Genomic DNA, 23928 nt, shown 5'->3' with positions numbered 1-23928 from the left:
TATCAACAAATGGTAACGATTTTAAGGGTTCAGAATCATTGTAAGCCGAAGCATCAGAGGATATAATAACAACATTAGAAAAAAGCAAGTGAAGGGAACATATTTACCCAGTATAGACCATCAGCCAGGGACCCACGACACCCGACGCACGTTTCGCTCAGGAAAAATTCGTCCAGGGGTGGTGAGTAACTGAAAAGGAGGCCCTTTTATGGTTGTCATTGGCCAATGACAGAGAGGCACATTGACTCTCTGATACTATACCCCAAAAAAGACCTTTATGAGATATGCAAACCACAGACGCATTGTCCAAAACATCTAATATATACATAAAGATAGATAAATGATAAATTAAACATCTTAATAAAACACTAATGTCGCCAATCAGGCAATCACTTCCGGGGTATCTCCATTTGTTTCCTGCTCCTGTGAGTCCGTGTACTGCTGTAGTCATAGTGATGGAGCTCCAGTCACGTGAGCGGGAAAGACCCACCTCCGAACACATTGCCATGGAGATGAGTCACTCCACGTAACGGAAAGGGGGGAAAAAATGTCCTTATCCATCATATAGATCCAGAATGTTAGCACAAGCTCCAGACAGAATAGCACACAGGATACAAGCGACACACATCCTCCATGGAATCCCAGAAAACTGCAAGTTCGGGTCCAACAGGTACATCCAGCGAAAAACATAATGAGAGATTATACTACAACAATTTTTTAATTATTAAATCCTACAAAGAATCTAATCATTAATGACAATATATACTATGTGCAATGTGAAAAAAATATAATGATAAAGGAAAAAATAAATAAAATATGAAAAAATAAAAATGCAAAATATGAGTGAAAGACACAACTTATAAAGGCAAAGTATGCCAACCCTTAACACAATAATAAATGACAAGTGAATATGAAGATGCACGACAATAGATGCAAACAATTGAAGTGTGAAGTGAAAAAATAAAAAATGACGTGATGAAAATGTGAATACACCAAAAATCTATCAAACGTGTCCGTCATTGCATGGAGACTCAATGAAGCGCACCGTCCCCACGCCATCGCGGGCATGCATCGACCATAGCTATAACACAAATTTATCAAAAACACCAATCGAAACGAACTTAGAAATGCGATATTTAAAGGACCACTACGACTACCAAAACATCACAGGGGAAAAGAACGTTTTTTTTAAAAATTACCCATAATATAACCCCAGAATAATGACCCAAGCAACAGACTGTATACCACACGGAGCAAAGACGACCAACATCCTCCATGGAGTCCCAGGAGCATGCGAGTTCAAGTCCAACAGGTACATCCGGCAGAAAGCATGATTAGCCAACACACTAAAAAGAATTATATTAAATCCTACCAAAAACTAATCATTTTACAACAAAATAGGTGACAACTTATTATATATAATATAAAATATAATTAATTAAATTAAATTATGCCAACATATGGCACAATAATGAGTGAACAAGTAAATATCACAAAACATGACATAATTACTAAAATTAACAATATGTATCTAACAGCATAACGTAACCAAATTATGAATATACCAATGCGTCTGTGCAATATGCAACATCTTTATGATGATATTGATAAAGTCATCTCAAAATCCAAAATAAGGGGAAGGTGAAAGAACAACAATCACAAATGAGCCTCTGCAAAAAAGAAAAATGTAAAGAAACAAAAATTGATAAAAAATGCAAGTTACCCACAAACAGAAGACTAACAAAATAACCAAAAACATATTGTTAAATGCACAACAACATGCATACAACAAATACACAACAGACATAAATCAAAATAATAATTAAAATGTATGCATGTATACACATAAGCTAATACCAGCCCAACCGTCAACTCGAAAAAAGGCGAGAACAGGACCCCCCCCCCAGAAAAACTATCCACCAGGGACCAGCACAGGAGCTGATATAAATGCACATATGCCCCAACTATGCTAGATCCCAACCAGACTATTATATAGGTAGGAAGGGGACAAAGCTGTTGTGGTCATTCAGACCATGAGGAGTAATTGTATTAAGTTTGAAAATCCACAATGATTCCCTTTGTGCGAGGATCCTTTTCCAATTACCCCCCCGTTTACCAGGGAACACCCTATCGATGCCTCTGACCATGAATTTAGATGAATCACATCCATGGGCCACCCTGAAGTGGCGTGGGATTGTCTTCAGAGTGGAAATATCTTCCACCTCCCTAGCGGCTTCAATGTCAAGAATATGTTCACGAACACGCCGCCGCAATTCTCTTGATGTCATACCGATATAGATAAGGTTACATGGGCATTTACCATAGTAAATAACCCCTTTAGTGGTACAACTGATGCGATGTGTGATGACGTATTTTTTCTGATTAGAGGAATCCACAAAATCCTTGACTGTCAAGGTATTTCTACATGCCACACATTTACCACAAATGGTGCACCCCCAACTGGGGCCCCTTGAGTTAAAGAGGTATTTATCATGCTCCTTAGTATAGTGACTATTAACCAGTTTGTCTCAGAGATTACTGGCTCTTCTGAATGTAACAGACGGAGCAGTATCGATAATTTTGGCAATGGTATTATCTAGTCTCAGGACATGCCAATATTTAGCCAAAATCTCATGAACTTCGTCACTTCTGGAATGAAAGTCAAGAATACATCTTACCTTAATATCATTTATAGGTTTTCCCGGTTGTTTGTTTAGTAAAGCAGTCCTGTTACTCCTAAGCGCTCGTCTGTATGCTTGCCGAATATATCGGGGCTGATAGCCACAGTCCAAGAACCGTTGTTGTAGATCTTCCGCTTGCCTTACAAAGTTAGACTCATTTGAGCATATCCTTCGGGCTCTCAAGAATTGACCAGTAGGAATATTTCGGATAAGATGTCTAGGATGCTGTGACGACGCATGTAGAAGAGTATTTGTGGAAGTGGGCTTCCTGTATAGATCTGTCTGCAAATATCCATCTTGGTCCACCTGAATGAGAATGTCCAAAAAGTCAATCTTGATTTTACTTGATTTGTATGTTAGTTTTACATTGATGTTATTTCTATTCAAATCCTCGAAGAATCGGTCCAACTCTGACTGGGATCCATGCCATATCATAAGTACATCGTCAATGTACCGGCCCCAAAAAATGGCCTTTTCACAAAAAACAGCAGGATCAGTTTGGAAAATGGCCCTCTCCCACAGCCCCAGGAAGAGATTAGCATACGAGGGCGCACAAGACGCCCCCATAGCTGTCCCCCGGAGCTGTAGGTAGAGGGCCTCATCAAACATAAAAAAATTATGGGTGAGTATAAATCTCAGAGTAGTCAAAATAAATTAACACAAATCCTCGTCAAGGTCACTCACATCCAGGTAGAACTTCACTGCATTTAACCCATCCTCATGCCGAATTGAGGTGTACAGTGATTCGACATCACAGGTCACCAGATAAATATCTGGCTCCAGATGTATGCCATCAAGTCGTCTTAATACATCAGCAGTATCACGGAGGTATGATGGCAGTGTATCCACCAATGGTCTCAAATGATGGTCAGTCCACTTGCATAAAGGATCACAGATGTTATTCATACCAGAGACTATCGGCCTACCTGGTGGAGTGACTGAATCCTTGTGGATTTTAGGGAGAAGGTAAACAGTTGAAATTGTAGGTTCATCGATCCAAAGTCCCTTTCTTTGTTCCTCAGTTAAAATCCCTTTATCCACCGCCTCTGATAGTAGGATCTGTAATTCCGTTCTAAATTTGGACAGGGGATTAAATGTTAATCTCTGATAGCAGTCCGTTTTTAACTGTCTATACATCTCCTTTTCATACATGCAAGATGGCCATATAACGATATTCCCACCTTTATCTGATGGTTTCACAATTACTTCCTTCATTTGCTCAAGTTCCTTCATTGCACATCTTTCCCTATAATTTAGATTGTCCCATTTGATAGTTTCGGGGATTGACTGAATCTCCCGAGTCACCAATTTAATAAATAAATCGACTTCAGGGACAGCAGAAATCTGTGGAAACCTCTTAGATTTTGGTAATAGATTACGTGGGAACTTACATGTGGTAGGGGCCTCGGACTCAGCCGCTAATTCCTCCAAGTCTCTTAGTGTTTCTTTCTCTGCTGCTGATGGAAACAATTGATCAGTTGTATGGTCAAAAAACATCTTTTTATAAATTAATTTTCTAGCAAACAGCTGCAGGTCTTTCACTACTGAGAAGCAGTTAAACTTGGATGCTGGAGAAAATGACAAACCCTTATTCAGCACAGATAGTTGATCAGCAGTAAGACTGTAAGACTCACGTTGGAGAGATTAATTACCTTTGATGCGTTATCCACCTGATTTCCTACATTATTGGTCCTATCAAAACGCTTCTTGCTGTCAAAACGTCGATATGGCTCAAATCTTCTTTTTCCATGCCTCAGTGGATATCTCTCATTATCCGAGAAGGAGCTGTGTGATGTACCTGCAGTAGATGTTGTAGTGAACTCAGACGTGGTTTTCTCCGTATTCGGATTATTACCATGTTGCCATCTGTAGACTTTATTATTTTCTTTATCACTCAAATCCCTTTGAAATTTTTTAGTTTTTGTTTCAGAGATTTGTGTTTCCCATTCCACAAAACATTTGTCCATTTCAACTTTATAGTCATTAATCTCCTCAGCAGAACATTGTAATTGCAGTTTGTTCTGAATCTCATCAATTTCCACATTCAAGTTTTCCAAGCTCTTACTGTTCATCTCTACAAGCAACTGCATAAACGTGACGGAACATAAATTACATGCCGATTCCCACCTTAGCCTAAGGCTCTCATCCTCCACTGGGAAGGAAGGAAAAATCTACACGAAGACCTCTGGGTACCAGCCCCCTAGTGATATAGTTCTCAAGGAATGTCCTGTTCCACCAAATACGAGTACGACGGTTAAGCAAATTCTTTAAAACCTTTTTAAAAGCAGTCTTCTGAGCGGTCTCCTGCACTTGTGGGACCCCATTAGAAAAAACACTCTGGGCACGTGCTGCCCAAGACACATCTCGACTTCTATAGTCCATTGCGATCACTGCACAACAAATGCAGATAATTTAATTATTACACCTATAAACCACACCTATAAACCGCACCTAAATCATTATTACGCCAGGCAAGTAGTCATAAATACACCAAAGAAAAAGCACTAAGCGAAAAAAGTAATATAATATATAAATTTTATTATAACACCAATAAAATCAATCAAGTAAATACCAAATATAACCAAGGGGAACCAAAAAATACAGAAAAACCACAAGGTATGGCTGGAAAAAGTGGTAACAGTCAATATGGAGTAACCTTCACAATATCAGCATCATCATAATGACAGCAAAGTAATCACATATTCAAAGGACTTATATATAAAACATTAATAATACACCTGATACCACAGCCTTCAATGACAATGAACCCAAAGCCAGTGCATATATATGATAAAATAATAGTTTATATAAAGATAAAGTGCAAAGTACCAGCTAGGAATAAATATAAGTATCAACAAATGGTAGCGTTTTTAAGGGTTCAGAATCATTGTAAGCCGAAGCATCAGAGGATATAATAACAACATTAGAAAAAAGCAAGTAAAGGGAACATATTTACCCAGTATAAACCACCAGCCAGGGACCCACGACACCCGATGCACGTTTCGCTCAGGAAAGCTTCGTCCAGGGGTGGTGGGTAACTGGAAAGGAGGCCCTTTTATGGTTGTCATTGGCCAATGACAGAGAGGCACATTGACTCTCTGATACTATACCCCAAAAAAGACCTTTATGAGATATGCAAACCACAGACGCATTGTCCAAAACATCTAATATATACATCAAGATAGATAAATGATAAATTAAACATCTTAATAAAACACTAATGTCGCCAATCAGGCAATCACTTCCGGGGTATCTCCATTTGTTTCCTGCTCCTGTGAGTCCGTGTACTGCTGTAGTCATAGTGATGGAGCTCCAGTCATGTGAGCGGGAAAGACCCACCTCCGAACACATTGCCATGGAGATGAGTCACTCCACGTAACGGAAAGGGGGGAAAAAATGTCCTTATCCATCATATAGATCCAGAATGTTAGCACAAGCTCCAGACAGAATAGCACACAGGATACAAGCGACATTCTCCTTGGTTATATATGGTATTTACTTAATTGATTTTATTGGTGTTCTAATAAAATTTATATATTTTATTATTTTTTTCGCTTAGTGCTTTTTCTTTGGTGTATTTATGACTACTTGCCTGGCGTAATAATGATTTAGGTGCGGTTTATAGGTGTAATAATTAAATTATCTGCATTTTGTTTTGCAATGATCGCAATGGACTATAGAAGTCGAGATGTGTCTTGGGCGGCACGTGCCCAGAGTGTTTTTTCTAATGGGGTCCCACAAGTGCAGGAGACCGCTCAGAAGACTGTTATGATCCTAGTGGCTTAGGATCACAAATCTAACCAGCTAAGTCAGAGATAATAGGATGAGCTCTGGGGATGTGGTAACTGGACTGACCGCAAAACCTGATCCTAACCGCACACACTAAAGGTAGCCGTGGAACGTTTCCTGAAATCCTAGACGTCTCTTCACGGCCTGAGAAACTGACTACCCCTAAAGAGAAAGTAAAGACCTCACTTGCCTCAGAGAAATAACCCCAGAGATATAGAAGCCCCCCACAAATAATAACGGTGAGTTAAGAGGAAAAGACAAACGCAGAGATGAAACAGGTTAAGCAAATGAGGCCCGCTAACGCTAGATAGCAGAAAATAGCAAGGGATCTGTGCGGTCAGTAAAAAACCCTATGCAAAAATATCCACGCAGAGAATGCGAGAACCCCCACACCAACTAACGATGTGGGGGGAGCAACTCAGCACCCCAAAAGCACCAGCAAGCAGGGAAATCACATATTTTTAACATATTTATTAATGACCTTGTAGGGGGCATTCAGAGTAGAATTTCAATATTTGCAGATGACACTAAACTCTGCAGGGTAATCAATACAGGGGAGGACAATTTTATATTACAGGATGATTTATGTAAACTAGAAGCTTGGGCTGATAAATGGCAAATGAGCTTTAATGGGGATAAATGTAAGGTCATGCACTTGGGTAGAAGTAATAAGATGTATAACTATGTGCTTAATTCTAAAACTCTGGGCAAAACCGTCAATGAAAAAGACCTGGGTATATGGGTGGATGACAAACTCATATTCAGTGGCCAGTGTAAGGCAGCTGCTACAAAGGAAAATAAAATAATGGGATGTATTAAAAGAGGCATAGATGCTCATGAGGAGAACATAATTTTACCTCTATACAAGTCACTAGTTCGACCACACTTAGAATACTGTGCACAGTTCTGGTCTCTGGTGTATAAGAAAGACATAGCTGAACTGGAGCAGGTGCAGAGAAGAGCGACCAAGGTTATTAGAGGACTGGGGGGTCTGCAATACCAAGATAGGTTATTACACTTGGGGCTATTTAGTTTGGAAAAACGAAGACTAAGGGGTGATCTTATTTTAATGTATAAATATATGAGGGGACAGTACAAAGACCTTTCTGATGATCTTTTTAATCATAGACCTGAGACAGGGACAAGGGGGCATCCTCTACGTCTGGAGGAAAGAAGGTTTAAGCATAATAACAGACGCGGATTCTTTACTGTAAGAGCAGTGAGACTATGGAACTCTCTGCCGTATGATGTTGTAATGAGTGATTCATTAATTAAATTAAAGAGGGGACTGGATACCTTTCTGGAAAAGTATAATGTTACAGGGTATATACACTAGATTCCTTGATAAGGCGTTGATCCAGGGAACTAGTCTGATTGCCGTATGTGGAGTCGGGAAGGAATTTTTTTCCCCATGGTGGAGTTACTCTTTGCCACATGGGGTTTTTTGCCTTCCTCTGGATCAACATGTTAGGGCATGTTAGGTTAGGCTATGGGTTGAACTAGATGGACTTACAGTCTTCCTTCAACCTTAATAACTATGTAACTATGTAACTATGTAACATATTAGCAAGCTGGACAAAACCCATCATATACTAGGAAACATCTTGAACACAGATGAGCAAAAATAAGCAAACAAAACTTAGGTTCTCTTGGAGAGACTGATAACAGATGTAGACAGGAGCAATCAGAATAGCACTGAATACAATGACAACAGGCAAGGAATGAAGGACCAGGTGGATTAAATAGGAAACCTAACTAGCAGATGACGAGACAGCTGATCCCAGCCAGAACCTGCAAAATAACAAAAAGAGCCACCAGGGGGAGCCCAAAGAGAGAACTCACACAGTACCACTCATGACCACAGGAGGGAGCCCGGAAACAGAGTTCACAACAGTACCCCCCATCCTTGAGGAGGGGTCACCGAACCCTCACCAGAACCCCCAGGGCGATCAGGGTGAGCCACATGGAAGGCACAAACCAAATCGGCCGCATGAACATCAGAGGCGACAACCCAGGAATTATCCTCCTGACCATAGCCCTTCCACTTAACCAAATACTGAAGCCTCCGTCTTGAAATACGAGAATCCAAGATCTTCTCCACCACGTATTCCAATTCTCCCTCAACCAGCACCGGAGCAGGAGGCTCAACAGAAGGAACCACAGGCACCACATACCTCCGCAACAAAGACCTATGGAACACATTATGGATGGTAAACGATGCCGGGAGGTCCAAACGAAATGACACAGGGTTGAGGATTTCCAAAATTTTATAAGGACCGATAAAACGAGGTTTAAACTTAGGAGAAGAAACCCTCATAGGAACATAATGAGAAGACAACCACACCAAATCCCCCACACGAAGTCGGGGACCCACACAGCGACGACGGTTAGCAAAGCGCTGAGCCTTCTCTTGTGACAATGTCAAATTGTCCACCACATGGTTCCAAATCCGCTGCAACCTATCCACCACAGAATCCACCCCAGGACAGTCAGAAGACTCAACCTGACCCGAGGAAAAACGAGGATGAAAACCAGAATTACAAAAAAAAGGCGAAACCAAAGTAGCCGAACTAGCCCGATTATTAAGGGCAAACTCGGCCAATGGCAAAAAAAGTCACCCAATCATCCTGGTCAGCAGAAACAAAACATCTCAAATAAGTTTCCAAGGTCTGGTTAGTTCGCTCGGTTTGGCCATTCGTCTGAGGATGGAAGGCCGACGAAAAAGACAAATCAATGCCCATCTTAGCACAAAAGGACCGCCAAAATCTGGACACAAACTGGGATCCTCTGTCAGACACAATGTTTTCAGGGATGCCGTGCAGACGAACCACATTCTGAAAAAATAACGGAACCAAATCGGAGGAAGAAGGCAACTTAGGCAAGGGCACCAAATGGACCATTGTTGAAAAACGATCACAAACCACCCAGATGACAGACATTCTCTGAGAGACCGGAAGATCCGAAATAAAATCCATGGAAATATGCGTCCAAGGCCTCTTAGGAACCGGCAAAAGCAAACCACTGGCACGAGAACAGCAAGGCTTAGCCCGAGCACAAATCCCACAGGACTGCACAAAGGAACGCACATCCCGCGACAAGGAAGGCCACCAGAAGGATCTAGCCACCAAATCTCTGGTACCAAAAATCCCAGGATAACCCGCCAACACTGAAGAATGGACCTCGGAAATAACTCTGCTGGTCCATCTATCTGGGACAAACAGTCTCTCTGATGGACAACGGTCAGGTCTATCCGCCTGAAATTCCTGTAACACCCGGCGCAAATCTGGGGAAATGGCAGACAAAATTACCCCCTCTTTGAGGATACCAACCGGCTCAGAAACTCCAGGGGAGTCAGGCACAAAACTCCTAGAAAGAGCATCAGCCTTCACGTTCTTTGAACCAGGAAGGTACGAGACCACAAAATCGAAACGTGAGAAAAACAACGACCAACGAGCCTGTCTAGGATTCAACCGCTTGGCCAACTCAAGATAAATCAAATTTTTATGATCAGTCAAGACCACCACACGATGCTTAGCTCCCTCTAGCCAGTGTCGCCACTCCTCAAATGCCCACTTCATTGCCAACAACTCCCGATTACCAACATCATAATTTCGCTCAGCCGGCGAAAATTTTCTTGAAAAGAAGGCACATGGCTTCATCACAGAGCAATCAGAGCTTCTCTGTGACAAAACAGCCCCTGCTCCAATTTCAGAAGCATCAACCTCGACCTGGAAGGGAAGAGAGACATCTGGCTGACATAAAACTGGAGCCGAAGAAAACCGGCGCTTCAGCTCCTGAAAGGCCTCAACGGCCGCAGGAGACCAGTTAGTCACATCAGAACCCTTCTTGGTCAAATCCGTCAAAGGCTTAACCACACCAGAAAAATTAGCAATGAAGCGACGGTAAAAATTTGCAAAACCCAAGAACTTCTGAAGACTCTTAACCGATGTAGGTTGAGTCCAATCATGAATAGCCTGGACCTTGACTGGGTCCATCTCAATAGAAGAAGGAGAAAAAATAAAGCCCAAAAAGGAAACTTTCTGGACTCCGAAGAGACATTTAGAACCCTTCACAAATAAGGCATTGGCACGCAGGACCTGAAATACCATCCTGACCTGCTTCACATGGGATTCCCAATCATCTGAAAAGACCAAAATATCATCCAGATACACAATCATAAATTTATCCAGATATTCTCGGAAGATATCGTGCATGAAGGACTGAAACACAGAAGGGGCATTAGAAAGTCCAAAAGGCATCACCAAGTACTCAAAATGGCCTTCGGGCGTATTAAATGCTGTTTTCCATTCATCGCCCTGTCTTATATGCACAAGATTATACGCACCGCGAAGATCTATCTTGGTGAACCAACTAGACCCCCTAATCCGAGCAAACAGATCAGACAACAATGGTAAGGGATACTGGAATTTGACCGTGATTTTATTTAGAAGGTGATAATCTATACAGGGTCTCAATGAACCATCCTTCTTGGCCACAAAAAAAGAATCCCGCATGAAGAGGGGACGAGGAGGGGCGAATATGTCCCTTCTCCAAAGACTCTTTTACATAGCTCCGCATAGCGGCATGCTCTGGTACAGACAAATTAAACAGTCGTCCCTTAGGGAACTTACTACCAGGAATCAAATTTATAGCACAATCACAATCCCTATAAGGAGGTAGGGCACTGGATTTGGGCTCATCAAATACATCCTGGTAGTCCGACAAAAACTCAGGGACTTCAGAAGGAGTAGAGGAAGCAATTGATACCAAGGGAGCATCGCCATGAATTCCCTGGCAACCCCAACTCAACACAGACATTGCTTTCCAGTCCAGGACTGGATTATGAGCCTGCAACCATGGCAGACCCAACACGACAACGTCATGCAAATTATATAACACAAGAAAGCGAATCACCTCCTGATGTGCAGGAGTCATACACATGGTCACTTGAGTCCAGTATTGAGGTTTATTCTTGGCCAATGGTGTAGCATCAATTCCCTTCAATGGAATAGGGAACTGTAATGGCTCAAGGATAAAACCACAGCGCTTTGCAAATGACAAATCCATCAGATTCAGGGCGGCACCTGAATCTACAAAAGCCATAACTGAGTAGGATGACAGAGAGCAAATCAAAGTAACAGACAAAATGAATTTAGGCTGTACAGTACCAATGGTGGCAGATCTAGCGAAGTTTTTTGTGCGCTTAGAGCATGCTGGGATAACATGAGCAGAATCACCACAGTAAAAGCACAACCCATTCTGACGTCTATGATTTTGCCGTTCAATTCTGGTCAGAATCCTATCACATTGCATAGACTAAGGTTTCTGTTCAGAAAACACCGCCAGATGGTGCGCAGGTTTGCGCTCCCGCAAACGCCGATCAATCTGAATGGCCAAAGCCATTGACTCATTCAGACTCGCAGGCGTGGGGAACCCCACCATAACATTCTTAATGGCTTCAGAAAGACCTTCTCTGAAATTTGCAGCCAGAGCACACTCATTCCATTGAGTAAGCACCGACCATTTCCGAAATTTTTGACAATACACCTCAGCTTCATCCTGACCCTGAGAGAGAGCCAGCAAGGCCTTTTCTGCCTGGTTCTCAAGATTAGGTTCCTCATAAAGCAATCCAAGCGCCAGAAAAAACGCATCCACATTCAGCAATGCAGGATCTCCTGGCGCCAGGGAGAAAGCCCAATCTTGAGGGTCGCCATGTAACAGGGAGATAACAATTCTAACTTGCTGAGCGGAATCACCAGAGGAATGAGGTCTCAAAGAAATAAATAATTTACAATTATTCTTAAAATTCAGAAACCTAGATCTATCTCCAGAAAAAACCTCAGGAATAGGTACTTTTGGCTCAGACATAGGACTGTGAACAACAAAATACTGAATGCTTTGCACCCTTGCAGCAAGATGATCCACACTACAAGTCAGACTCTGAATATCCATGTCTGCAGCTGAACTCAAAGCCACCCAGAGATTAAGGGGAGGAGAGAAGCAGGACACACTGCAGAGCAGAAAAAAAAAATTGAACTCAGGATTTCTCTTATCCCACTTTTGCGATGCATTTAACACTTTAGGCCTGTTGTACTGTTATGATCCTAGTGGCTTAGGATCACAAATCTAACCAACTAAGTCAGAGATAATAGGACGAGCTCTGGGGATGTGGTAACTGGACTGACCGCAAAACCTGATCCTAACTGCACACACTAAAGGTAGCCGTGGAACGTTTCCTGAAATCCTAGACGTCTCTTCACAGCCTGAGAAACTGACTACCCCTAAAGAGAAAGTAAAGACCTCACTTGCCTCAGAGAAATAACCCCAGAGATATAGAAGCCCCCCACAAATAATAACGGTGAGTTAAGAGGAAAAGACAAACGCAGAGATGAAACAGGTTAAGCAAATGAGGCCCGCTAACGCTAGATAGCAGAAAATAGCAAGGGATCTGTGCGGTCAGTAAAAAACCCTATGCAAAAATATCCACGCAGAGAATGCGAGAACCCCCACACCAACTAACGATGTGGGGGGAGCAACTCAGCACCCCAGAGCACCAGCAAGCAGGGAAATCACATATTAGCAAGCTGGACAAAACCCATCATATACTAGGAAACATCTTGAACACAGATGAGCAAAAATAAGCAAACAAAACTTAGCTTCTCTTGGAGAGACTGATAACAGATGTAGACAGGAGCAATCAGAATAGCACTGAATACAACGACAACAGGCAAGGAATGAAGGACCAGGTGGATTAAATAGGAAACCTAACTAGCAGATGACGAGACAGCTGATCCCAGCCAGAACCTGCAAAATAACAAAAAGAGCCACCAGGGGGAGCCCAAAGAGAGAACTCACACAGTACCACTCACGACCACAGGAGGGAGCCCGGAAACAGAGTTCACAACAGAAGACTGCTTTTAAAAAGGTTTTAAAGAATTTGCTTAACCGTCGTACTCGTATTTGGTGGAACAGGACATTCCTTGAGAACTATATCACTAGGGGGCTGGTACCCAGAGGTCTTCGTGTACAGATTTTTCCTTCCTTCCCAGTGGAGGATGAGAGCCTTAGGCTAAGGTGGGAATCGGCTTATGTTCCGTCACGTTTATGCAGTTGCTTATAGAGATGAACAGTAAGAGCTTGGAAAACTTGAATGTGGAAATCGATGAGATTCAGAACAAACTGCAATTACAATGTTCTGCTGAGGAGATTAATGACTATAAAGTTGAAATGGACAAATGTTTTGTGGAATGGGAAACACAAATCTCTGAAACAAAAACTAAAAAATTTCAAAGGGATTTGAGTGATAAAGAAAATAATAAAGTCTACAGATGGCAACATGGTAAGAATCCGAATACGGAGAAAACCACGTCTGAGTTCACTACAGCATCTACTGCAGGTACATCACACAGCTCCATCTCGGATATTGAGAGATATCCACTGAGACATGGAAAAAGAAGATTTGAGCCATATCGACGTTTTGACAGCAAGAAGCGTTTTGATAGGACCAATAATGTAGGGAATCAGGTGGATAACGCATCAAAGGTAATTAATCTCTCCAACGTGAGTCTTACTGCTGATCAACTATCTGTGCTGAATAAGGGTTTGTCATTTTCTCCAGCATCCACGTTTAACTGCTTCTCAGTAGTGAAAGACCTGCAGCTGTTTGCTAGAAAGTTGATTTATAAAAAGATGTTTTTTGACCATACAACTGATCAATTGTTTCCATCAGCAGCAGAGAAAGAAACACTAAGAGACTTGGAGGAATTAGCGGCTGAGTCCGAGGCCCCTACCACATGTAAGTTCCCACGTAATCTATTACCAAAATCTAAGAGGTTTCCACAGATTTCTGCTGTCCCTGAAGTCGATTTATTTATTAAATTGGTGACTCGGGAGATTCAGTCAATCCCCGAAACTATCAAATGGGACAATCTAAATTATAGGGAAAGATGTGCAATGAAGGGACTTGAGCAAATGAAGGAAGTAATTGTGAAACCATCAGATAAAGGTGGGAATATCGTTATATGGCCATCTTGCATGTATGAAAAGGAGATGTATAGACAGTTAAAAACGGACTGCTATCAGAGATTAACATTTAATCCCCTGTCCAAATTTAGAACGGAATTACAGATCCTACTATCAGAGGCGGTGGATAAAGGGATTTTAACTGAGGAACAAAGAAAGGGACTTTGGATCGATGAACCTACAATTTCAACTGTTTACCTTCTCCCTAAAATCCACAAGGATTCAGTCACTCCACCAGGTAGGCCGATAGTCTCTGGTATGAATAACATCTGTGATCCTTTATGCAAGTGGATTGACCATCATTTTTGAGACCATTGGTGGATACACTGCCATCATACCTCTGTGATACTTCTGATGTATTAAGACGACTTGACGGCATACATCTGGAGCCAGATATGTATCTGGTGACCTGTGAAGTCGAATCACTGTACACCTCAATTCGGCATGAGGATGGGTTAAATGCAGTGAAGTTCTACCTGGATGTGAGTGACCTTGACGAGGATTTGTGTTAATTTATTTTGACTACTCTGAGATTTATACTCACCAATAATTTTTTTATGTTTGGTGAGGCCCTCTACCTACAGCTCCGGGGGACAGCTATGGGGGCGTCCTCGTATCTCTCTCTTTATCTTTATTTTTTTATATAGCGCTAACATATTACGCAGCGCTTTACAGTTTGTACACATTATCATCGCTGTCCCCGATGGGGCTCACAATCTAAATTCCCTATCAGTATGTCTTTGGAATGTGGGAGGAAACCGGAGTGCCCGGAGGAAACCCACGCAAACACGGAGAGAACATACAAACTCTTTGCAGATGTTGTCCAAAGTGGGATTAGAACCCAGGGGCCAGGACTCCAGCGCTGCAAGGCTGCTGTGCTAACCACTGCGCCACCGTGCTCGTATGCTAATCTCTTCCTGGGGCTGTGGGAGAGGGCCATTTTCCAAACTGATCCTGCTGTTTTTTGTGAAAAGGCTATTTTTTGGGGCCGGTACATTGACGATGTACTTATGATATGGCATGGATCCCAGTCAGAGTTGGACCGATTCTTCGAGGATTTGAATAGAATAGAAATAACATCAATGTAAAACTAACATACAAATCAAGTAAAATCAAGATTGACTTTTTGGACATTCTCATTCAGGTGGACCAAGATGGATATTTGCAGACAGATCTATACAGGAAGCCCACTTCCACAAATACTCTTCTACATGCGTCGTCACAGCATCCTAGACATCTTATCCGAAATATTCCTACTGGTCAATTCTTGAGAGCCCGAAGGATATGCTCAAATGAGTCTAACTTTGTAAGGCAAGCGGAAGATCTACAACAACGGTTCTTGGACTGTGGCTATCAGCCCCGATATATTCGGCAAGCATACAGATGAGCACTTAGGAGTAACAGGACTGCTTTACTAAACAAACAACCGGGAAAACCTATAAATGATACTAAGGTAAGATGTATTCTTGACTTTCATTCCAGAAGTGACGAAGTTCATGAGATTTTGGCTAAACATTGGCATGTCCTGAGACTAGATAATACCATTGCCAAAATTATCGATACTGCTCCGTCTGTTACATTCAGAAGAGCCAATAATCTCCGAGACAAACTGGTTCATAGTCACTATACTAAGGAGCATGATAAATACCTTTTTAACTCAAGGGGCCCCAGTTGGGGGTGCACCATTTGTGGTAAATGTGTGGCATGTAGAAATATCTTGACAGTCAAGGATTTTGTGGATTCCTCTAATCAGAAAAAATACGTCATCACACATTGCATCAGTTGTACCACTAAAGGGGTTATTTACTATGGTACATGCCCGTGTAACCTTATCTATATCGGTATGACATCAAGAGAATTGCGGCAGCGTGTTCGTGAACATATTCTTGACATTGAAGCCGCTAGGGAGGTGGAAGATATTTCCACTCTGAAGACAATCCCACGCCACTTCAGGGTGGCCCATGGATGTGATTCATCTAAATTCATGGTCAAAGGCATCGATAGGGTGTTCCCTGGTAAACGGGGGGGTAATTGGAAAAGGATCCTCGCACAAAGGGAATCATTGTGGATTTTCAAACTTAATACAATTACTCCTCATGGTCTGAATGACCACAACAGCTTTGCCCCCTTCCTACCTATATAATAGTCTAGTTGGGATCTAGCATAGTTGGGGCATATGTGCATTTATATCAGCTCCTGTGCTGGTCCCTGGTGGATAGTTTTTCTGGGGGGGGGGGTCCTGTTCTCGCCTTTTTTCGAGTTGACGGTTGGGCTGGTATTAGCTTATGTGTATACATGCATACATTTTAATTATTATTTTGATTTATGTCTGTTGTGTATTTGTTGTATGCATGTTGTTGTGCATTTAACAATATGTTTTTGGTTATTTTGTTAGTCTTCTGTTTGTGGGTAACTTGCATTTTTTATCAATTTTTGTTTCTTTACATTTTTCTTTTTCTTTTTTGCAGAGGCTCATTTGTGATTGTTGTTCTTTCACCTTCCCCTTATTTTGGATTTTGAGATGACTTTATCAATATCATCATAAAGATGTTGCATATTGCACAGACGCATTGGTATATTCATAATTTGGTTACGTTATGCTGTTAGATACAAATTGTTAATTTTAGTAATTGTGTCATGTTTTGTGATATTTTACTTGTTCACTCATTGTGCCATATGTTGGCATAATTTAATTTAATTAATTATATTTTATATTATATATAATAAGTTGTCACCTATTTTGTTGTAAAATGATTATTTTTGGTAGGATTTAATATAATTCTTTTTAGTGTGTTGGCTAATCATGCTTTCTGCCGGATGTACCTGTTGGACTTGAACTCGCATGCTCCTGGGACTCCATGAAGGATGTTGGTCGTCTTTGCTCCGTGTGCTATACAGTCTGTTGCTTGGGTCATTATTCTGGGGTTATATTATGGGTAATTTTAAAAAAAAACATTTTTTTCCCCTGTGATGTTTTGGTAGTCGTAGTGGTCCTTTAAATATCGCATTTCTAAGTTCGTTTCGATTGGTGTTTTTGATAAATTTGTGTTATAGCTATGGTCGATGCGTGCCGGCGTGGGGATGGTGCGCTTCATTCTGTCTCCATGCAATGACGGACACGTTTGATAGATGTTTTGGTGTATTCACATTTTCATCACGTCATTTTTTATTTTTTCACTTCACATTTCAATTGTTTGCATCTATTGTCGTGCATCTTCATATTCACTTGTCATTTATTATTGTGTTAAGGGTTGGCATACGTTGCCTTTATAAGTTGTGTCTTTCACTCATATTTTGCATTTTTATTTTTTCATATTTTATTTATTTTTTACTTTATCGTTATATTTTTTTCACATTGCACATAGTATATGTTGTCATTAATGATTAGTTTCTTTGTAGGATTTAATAATTAAAAATTGTTGTAGTATAATCTCTCATTATGTTTTTTGCTGGAAGTACCAGTTGGACTCGAACTTGCAGTTTTCTGGGATTCCAAGGAGGATGTGTGTCGCTTGTATCCTGTGTGCTATTCTGTCTGGAGCTTGTGCTAACATTCTGGATCTATATGATGGATAAGGACATTTTTTCCCCCCTTTCCGTTACGTGGAGTGACTCATCTCCATGGCAATGTGTTCGGAGGTGGGTCTTTCCCGCTCACGTGACTGGAGCTCCATCACTATGACTACATCAGTACACGGACTCACAGGAGCAGGAAACAAATGGAGATACCCCGGGAGTGATTGCCTGATTGGCGACATTAGTGTTTTATTAAGATGTTTAATTTATCATTTATCTATCTTTATGTATATATTAGATGTTTTGGACAATGCGTCTGTGGTTTGCATATCTCATAAAGGTCTTTTTTGGGGTATAGTATCAGAGAGTCAATGTGCCTCTCTGTCATTGGCCAATGACAACCATAAAAGGGCCTCCTTTCCAGTTACCCACCACTCCTGGACGAAGCTTTCCTGAGCGAAACGTGCGTCGTGTGTCGTGGGTCCCGGGCTGGTGGTCTATACTGGGTAAATATGTTCCCTTTACTTGCTTTTTTCTAATGTTGTTATTATATCCTCTGATGCTTCGGCTTACAATGATTCTGAACCCTTAAAAACATTACCATTTGTTGATACTTATATTTATTCCTAGCTGGTACTTTGCACTTTATCTTTATATAAACTATTATTTTATCATATATATGCAATGGCTTTGGGTTCATTGTCATTGAAGGCTGTGGTATCAGGTGTATTATTAATGTTTTATATATAAGTCCTTTGAATATGTGATTACTTTGCTGTCATTATGATGATGCTGATATTGTGTAGGTTACTCCATATTGACTGTTACCACTTTTTCCAGCCATACCTTGTGGTTTTTCTGTATTTTTTGGTTCCCCTTGGTTATATATGGTATTTACTTGATTGATTTTATTGGTGTTATAATAAAATTTATATATTTTATTACTTTTTTCGCTTAGTGCTTTTTCTTTGGTGTATTCATTAAAGAAGTTGTCAAAGAATGTAATATGAATGGCTACTGTCACATAATTCAAATGACAGACCATACTATAACTAACAAATAAAGTTTAATTCTGTAATGCTATAGTATGCACACATGAAATATATAACATTGAAATTGCATTACTGCTCTAGAAAATAAGATAAAATTAACATACTTAGCACATAAGTTGGCCAATTCATGTATGCCCAGCCGCTGCAAGGCGATCTTCATTGCTGGGAAGCTAATCTAATGTGATTTATCTTGTGGGCTGATAGCCTAGATGTACCATATATTCTCGAGTATAAGCCGACCCGCGTATAAGCCTACCCTCCTAATTTTGCCACAAGAAACTGAGAAAACTTAATGACTCGAGTATATGCCTAGGGTGGAAAATGCAGCAGCTACTGGTAAATTTCAAAAATAAAAATAGATACCAATAAAAGTAAAATTAATTGAGACATCAGAAGTTTAAGTGTTTTTGAATATCCATATTGAATCAGGAGCCCCATATAATGCTCCATACAGTTCATGATCGCTCCATAAGATGCTCCATACAAAATATGCCCCATATAATGCTCCATACAGTTTAAGATGCTCCATATTAAAATATGTCCCATATAATGCTGCACAAATGTTGACTATGACCCCATAAAATGCTCCATACAGACATTTGCCCCATACAATGCTGCACAAATGCTGATAAGATGCTCCATAGACACATTTGCCCGTACAATGCTCCACAAATGTGGATTATGGCCCCATAAGATGCTCCATAAAGATATTTGCCCCATATAATGCTGCACATGTGTTGTGAATTAGACTTTTTGGCTCCCTCTTGTGGTCACTAGTGGTATACTCTGGGATTGTCTTTTTTCTGTTTGGCACTCACCTGGGTCGTTAGTCCAGGGGTGTCGCTATATTAACTTCCTGGATCCTTAGTCCAGTGCCTGGCATCGTTGTAATCAGATCCTTCTGTTGCTCCTGTCTGCTGGTCCTGGCTCTTGCAAAATTAAGCTAAGTCTTGCTTTTTTGTTTTTTGAGTTACTTGCTTTGCTACTATTTTTGTCCAGCTTGTACTAAATGTGATTTCCGACCTTGCTGGAAGCTCTAGGGGGCTGGTGTTCTCCCCCCGGCCATTAGACGGTTCGGGGGTTCTTGAATATCCAGCGTGGATATTTTAATAGGGTTTTTGCTGACCATATAAGTCATCTTACTATATTCTGCTATTAGCTAGTGGGCCTCTCTTTGCTAAATACCTAGCTCATTCTTATGTTTGTCTTTTCCTCTTACCTCACCGTTATTATTTGTTGGGGGCTTGTATCCAACTTTTGGGGTCTTTTCTCTGGAGGCAAGAAAGGTCTTTCTTTTCCCTTCTAGGGTTAGTTAGTTCTCCGGCTGGCGCGAGACGTCTAGAACCAACGTAGGCACGTTCCCCGGCTACTTCTATTTGTGGTGCTAGGATTAGATATATGGTCAGCCCAGTTACCACTGCCCTATGAGCTGTTTTTTTGTGTTTGCAGACTTGGTATTTATTCCTGAGACCCTCTGCCATTGGGGTCATAACAGTATGCCAGGCCTACATTGAATGTTTAATGCATTGCAGAAGTGGGATATAAGAAAGGAAATTCTGATTTTTTTTTTTTTTTTTTCCTCTCTTCCTCCCCTTTACCTCTGAGTGGCTTGAGCTTGCTGCAGACATGAATGTCCAGACCTTGATTACAAGTGTGGACCAGCTTGCTGCTCGTGTGCAAAGCATACAAGATTTTGTTACCAGTAGTCCTATGTCTGAACCTAAAATACCTATTCCTGAACTGTTTTCTGGAGACCGATTTAAGTTTAGGAATTTCAGGGATAATTGTAAATTGTTTCTATCCCTGAGACCCCGTTCATCTGGAGACTCAGTTCAGCAAGTTAAAATTGTTATTTCTTTTTTACGGGGCGACCCTCAGGATTGGGCCTTCTCGCTAGCGCCAGGAGATCCGGCATTGGCAAATATTGATGCGTTTTTTCTGGTGCTCGGATTGCTTTACGAGGAACCCAATCTTGAGGTTCAGGCAGAAAAAGCCTTGCTGGCTATTTCTCAGGGCCAGGATGAAGCTGAAGTGTATTGCCAAAAATTTCAGAAATGGTCCGTGCTTACTCAGTGGAATGAGTGTGCTCTGGCCGCAAACTTCAGAAATGGCCTTTCTGAAGCCATTAAGAATGTGATGGTGGGTTTCTCCATTCCTACAAGTCTGAATGATTCCATGGCGCTGGCTATTCAAATTGACCGGCGTTTGCGGGAGCGCAAAACCGCTAATCCTCTGGTGGTGTTGTCTAAACAAACACCTCATTTGATGCAATGTGATAGAATTCAGACCAGAAATGAGCGGAAAAATCATAGACGTCAGAATGGGTTGTGTTTTTACTGTGGTGATTCTACACGTTATATCAGCATGCTCTAAACGCCTAACAAGGGTTGTTAGTCCTGTCGCCATTGGCAATTTGCAACCTAAATTTATTTTGTCTGTGACTTTAATTTGCTCATTGTCCTCCTACCCTGTTATGGCGTTTGTGGATTCAGGTGCTGCCCTGAGTCTTATGGATCTGTCATTTGCCAAGCGCTGTGGTTTTGTTCTTGAGCCGTTGGTTAATCCTATCCCTCTGAGGGGTATTGATGCTACGCCATTGGCAGAAAATAAACCGCAGTTTTGGACACAGGTAACCATGTGCATGACTCCTGAACATCGGGAGGTGATTCGTTTTCTTGTTCTGCATAAAATGCATGATTTGGTCGTTTTGGGGTTGCCATGGTTACAGACTCATAATCCAGTCTTGGATTGGAAGGCAATGTCTGTGTCAAGTTGGGGCTGTCAGGGTATTCATGGTGATTCCCCGCCGGTGTCTATTGCTTCCTCTACTCCTTCGGAAGTTCCTGAGTATTTGTCTGATTATCAGGATGTGTTCAGCAAGTCCAGGTCCAGTGTTCTGCCTCCTCATAGGGACTGTGACTGTGCCATAGATTTGATTCCAGGTAGCAAATTTCCTAAGGGAAGACTATTTAATCTGTCTGTACCTGAGCATACCGCAATGCGTTCGTATATCAAGGAATCTCTGGAGAAGGGGCATATCCGTCCTTCCTCTTCCCCTCTTGGTGCGGGATTCTTTTTTGTGGCCAAGAAGGACGGATCTTTGAGACCTTGTCTTGACTATCGGCTTTTGAATAAAATTACTGTTAAATTTCAGTATCCTTTGCCTCTGTTGTCGGACTTGTTTGCCCGAATTAAAGGTGCCAAGTGGTTCACCAAGATAGATCTTCGTGGTGCGTACAACCTTGTGCGCATTAAGCGAGGAGATGAATGGAAAACCGCGTTTAATACGCCCGAAGGTCATTTTGAGTACTCGGTGATGCCTTTTGGGCTCTCTAATGCTCCTTCAGTGTTTCAGCCCTTTATGCATGATATTTTCCGGAAGTATCTGGATAAATTTATGATCGTTTATCTGGATGATATTCTGGTTTTTTCTGATGACTGGGACTCGCATGTAAAGCAGGTCAGGATGGTGTTTCAGGTTTTGCGTGAGAATGCTTTATTTGTTAAGGGCTCAAAGTGTCTCTTTGGAGTACAGAAGGTTCCCTTTTTGGGGTTTATTTTTTCCCTTTCTGTGGTGGAGATGGACCCAGTCAAGGTCCGTGCTATTCATGATTGGACTCAACCCACGTCAGTTAAGAGTCTTCAGAAGTTCTTGGGTTTTGCTAACTTCTACCGTCGTTTTATTGCTAATTTTTCTAGCATTGCTAAACCTTTGACGGATATGACCAAGAAAGGTTCTGATGTTGCTAACTGGGCTCCTGCAGCCGTGGAGGCTTTCCAGGAGTTGAAGCGCCGGTTTACTTCGGCGCCTGTTTTGTGCCAGCCTGATGTCTCACTTCCCTTTCAGGTTGAAGTGGATGCTTCTGAGATTGGGGCAGGGGCCGTTTTGTCGCAGAGAGGCCCTGGTTGCTCTGTGATGAGACCTTGTGCCTTTTTCTCTAGGAAGTTTTCGCCTGCTGAGCGGAATTATGATGTTGGCAATCGGGAGTTGTTGGCCATGAAGTGGGCATTTGAGGAGTGGCGTCATTGGCTCGAGGGTCCTAAGCATCGTGTGGTGGTCTTGACTGATCACAAAAATTTGATGTATCTCGAGTCTGCTAAACGCCTGAATCCTAGACAGGCCCGCTGGTCATTGTTTTTCTCCCGTTTTGACTTTGTGGTCTCATATTTACCAGGTTCAAAGAATGTGAAGGCTGATGCTCTTTCAAGGAGCTTTGTGCCTGACTCTCCGGGAGTCGCAGAACCAGTTGGTATTCTTAAAGAGGGAGTTATCTTGTCAGCCATTTCTCCGGATTTGCGACGTGTGTTGCAGAGATTTCAGGCTGGTAGACCTGACTCTTGTCCACCTGACAGACTGTTTGTTCCTGATAAGTGGACCAGCAGAGTCATTTCCGAGGTTCATTCCTCGGTGTTGGCAGGGCATCCGGGAATTTTTGGCACCAGAGATCTGGTGGCTAGGTCCTTTTCGTGGCCTTCCTTGTCACGGGATGTGCGGTCGTTTGTGCAGTCCTGTGGGACTGTGCTCGAGCTAAGCCTTGCTGTTCGCGTGCCAGCGGGTTGCTCTTGCCCTTGCCTGTCCCGAAGAGGCCTTGGACACACATTTCTATGGATTTCATTTCAGATCTCCCGGTGTCTCAGGGCATGTCTGTCATCTGGGTGGTATGTGATCGCTTTTCTAAGATGGCTAATTTGGTACCTTTGCCTAAGCTGCCTTCCTCTTCCGATCTGGTTCCTGTGTTCTTTCAGAATGTGGTTCGTTTACACGGCATTCCTGAGAATATTGTGTCTGACAGAGGATCCCAGTTTGTTTCCAGGTTCTGGCGATCCTTTTGTGCTAGGATGGGCATTGAGTTGTCGTTTTCGTCTGC

General features: G+C 41.8%; 1 long non-coding RNA gene across 1 annotated transcript in view; it reads right to left on the bottom strand.

Moving 5' to 3' along the window:
* Positions 1-1430: 1430 nt before the first annotated feature.
* Positions 1431-23928, bottom strand: part of LOC143787821 (uncharacterized) — an 88057-nt gene continuing 65559 nt past the window's right edge. Inside the window, exons 2-4 of the long non-coding RNA XR_013218482.1 lie at positions 4073-4135; positions 3608-3753; positions 1431-2987 (exon numbers count right to left, since the gene is read on the bottom strand). This is a non-coding gene — a long non-coding RNA (uncharacterized LOC143787821). The remainder of the gene's footprint in view (positions 2988-3607; positions 3754-4072; positions 4136-23928) is intronic.

Source organism: Ranitomeya variabilis, chromosome 8 (assembly GCF_051348905.1).
Source record: "Ranitomeya variabilis isolate aRanVar5 chromosome 8, aRanVar5.hap1, whole genome shotgun sequence".
In the NCBI taxonomy this organism is placed as follows: domain Eukaryota; kingdom Metazoa; phylum Chordata; class Amphibia; order Anura; family Dendrobatidae; genus Ranitomeya; species Ranitomeya variabilis.
Note: the sequence above shows the minus strand (reverse complement) of the source record. Positions and strands in the feature narration are given on the sequence as shown.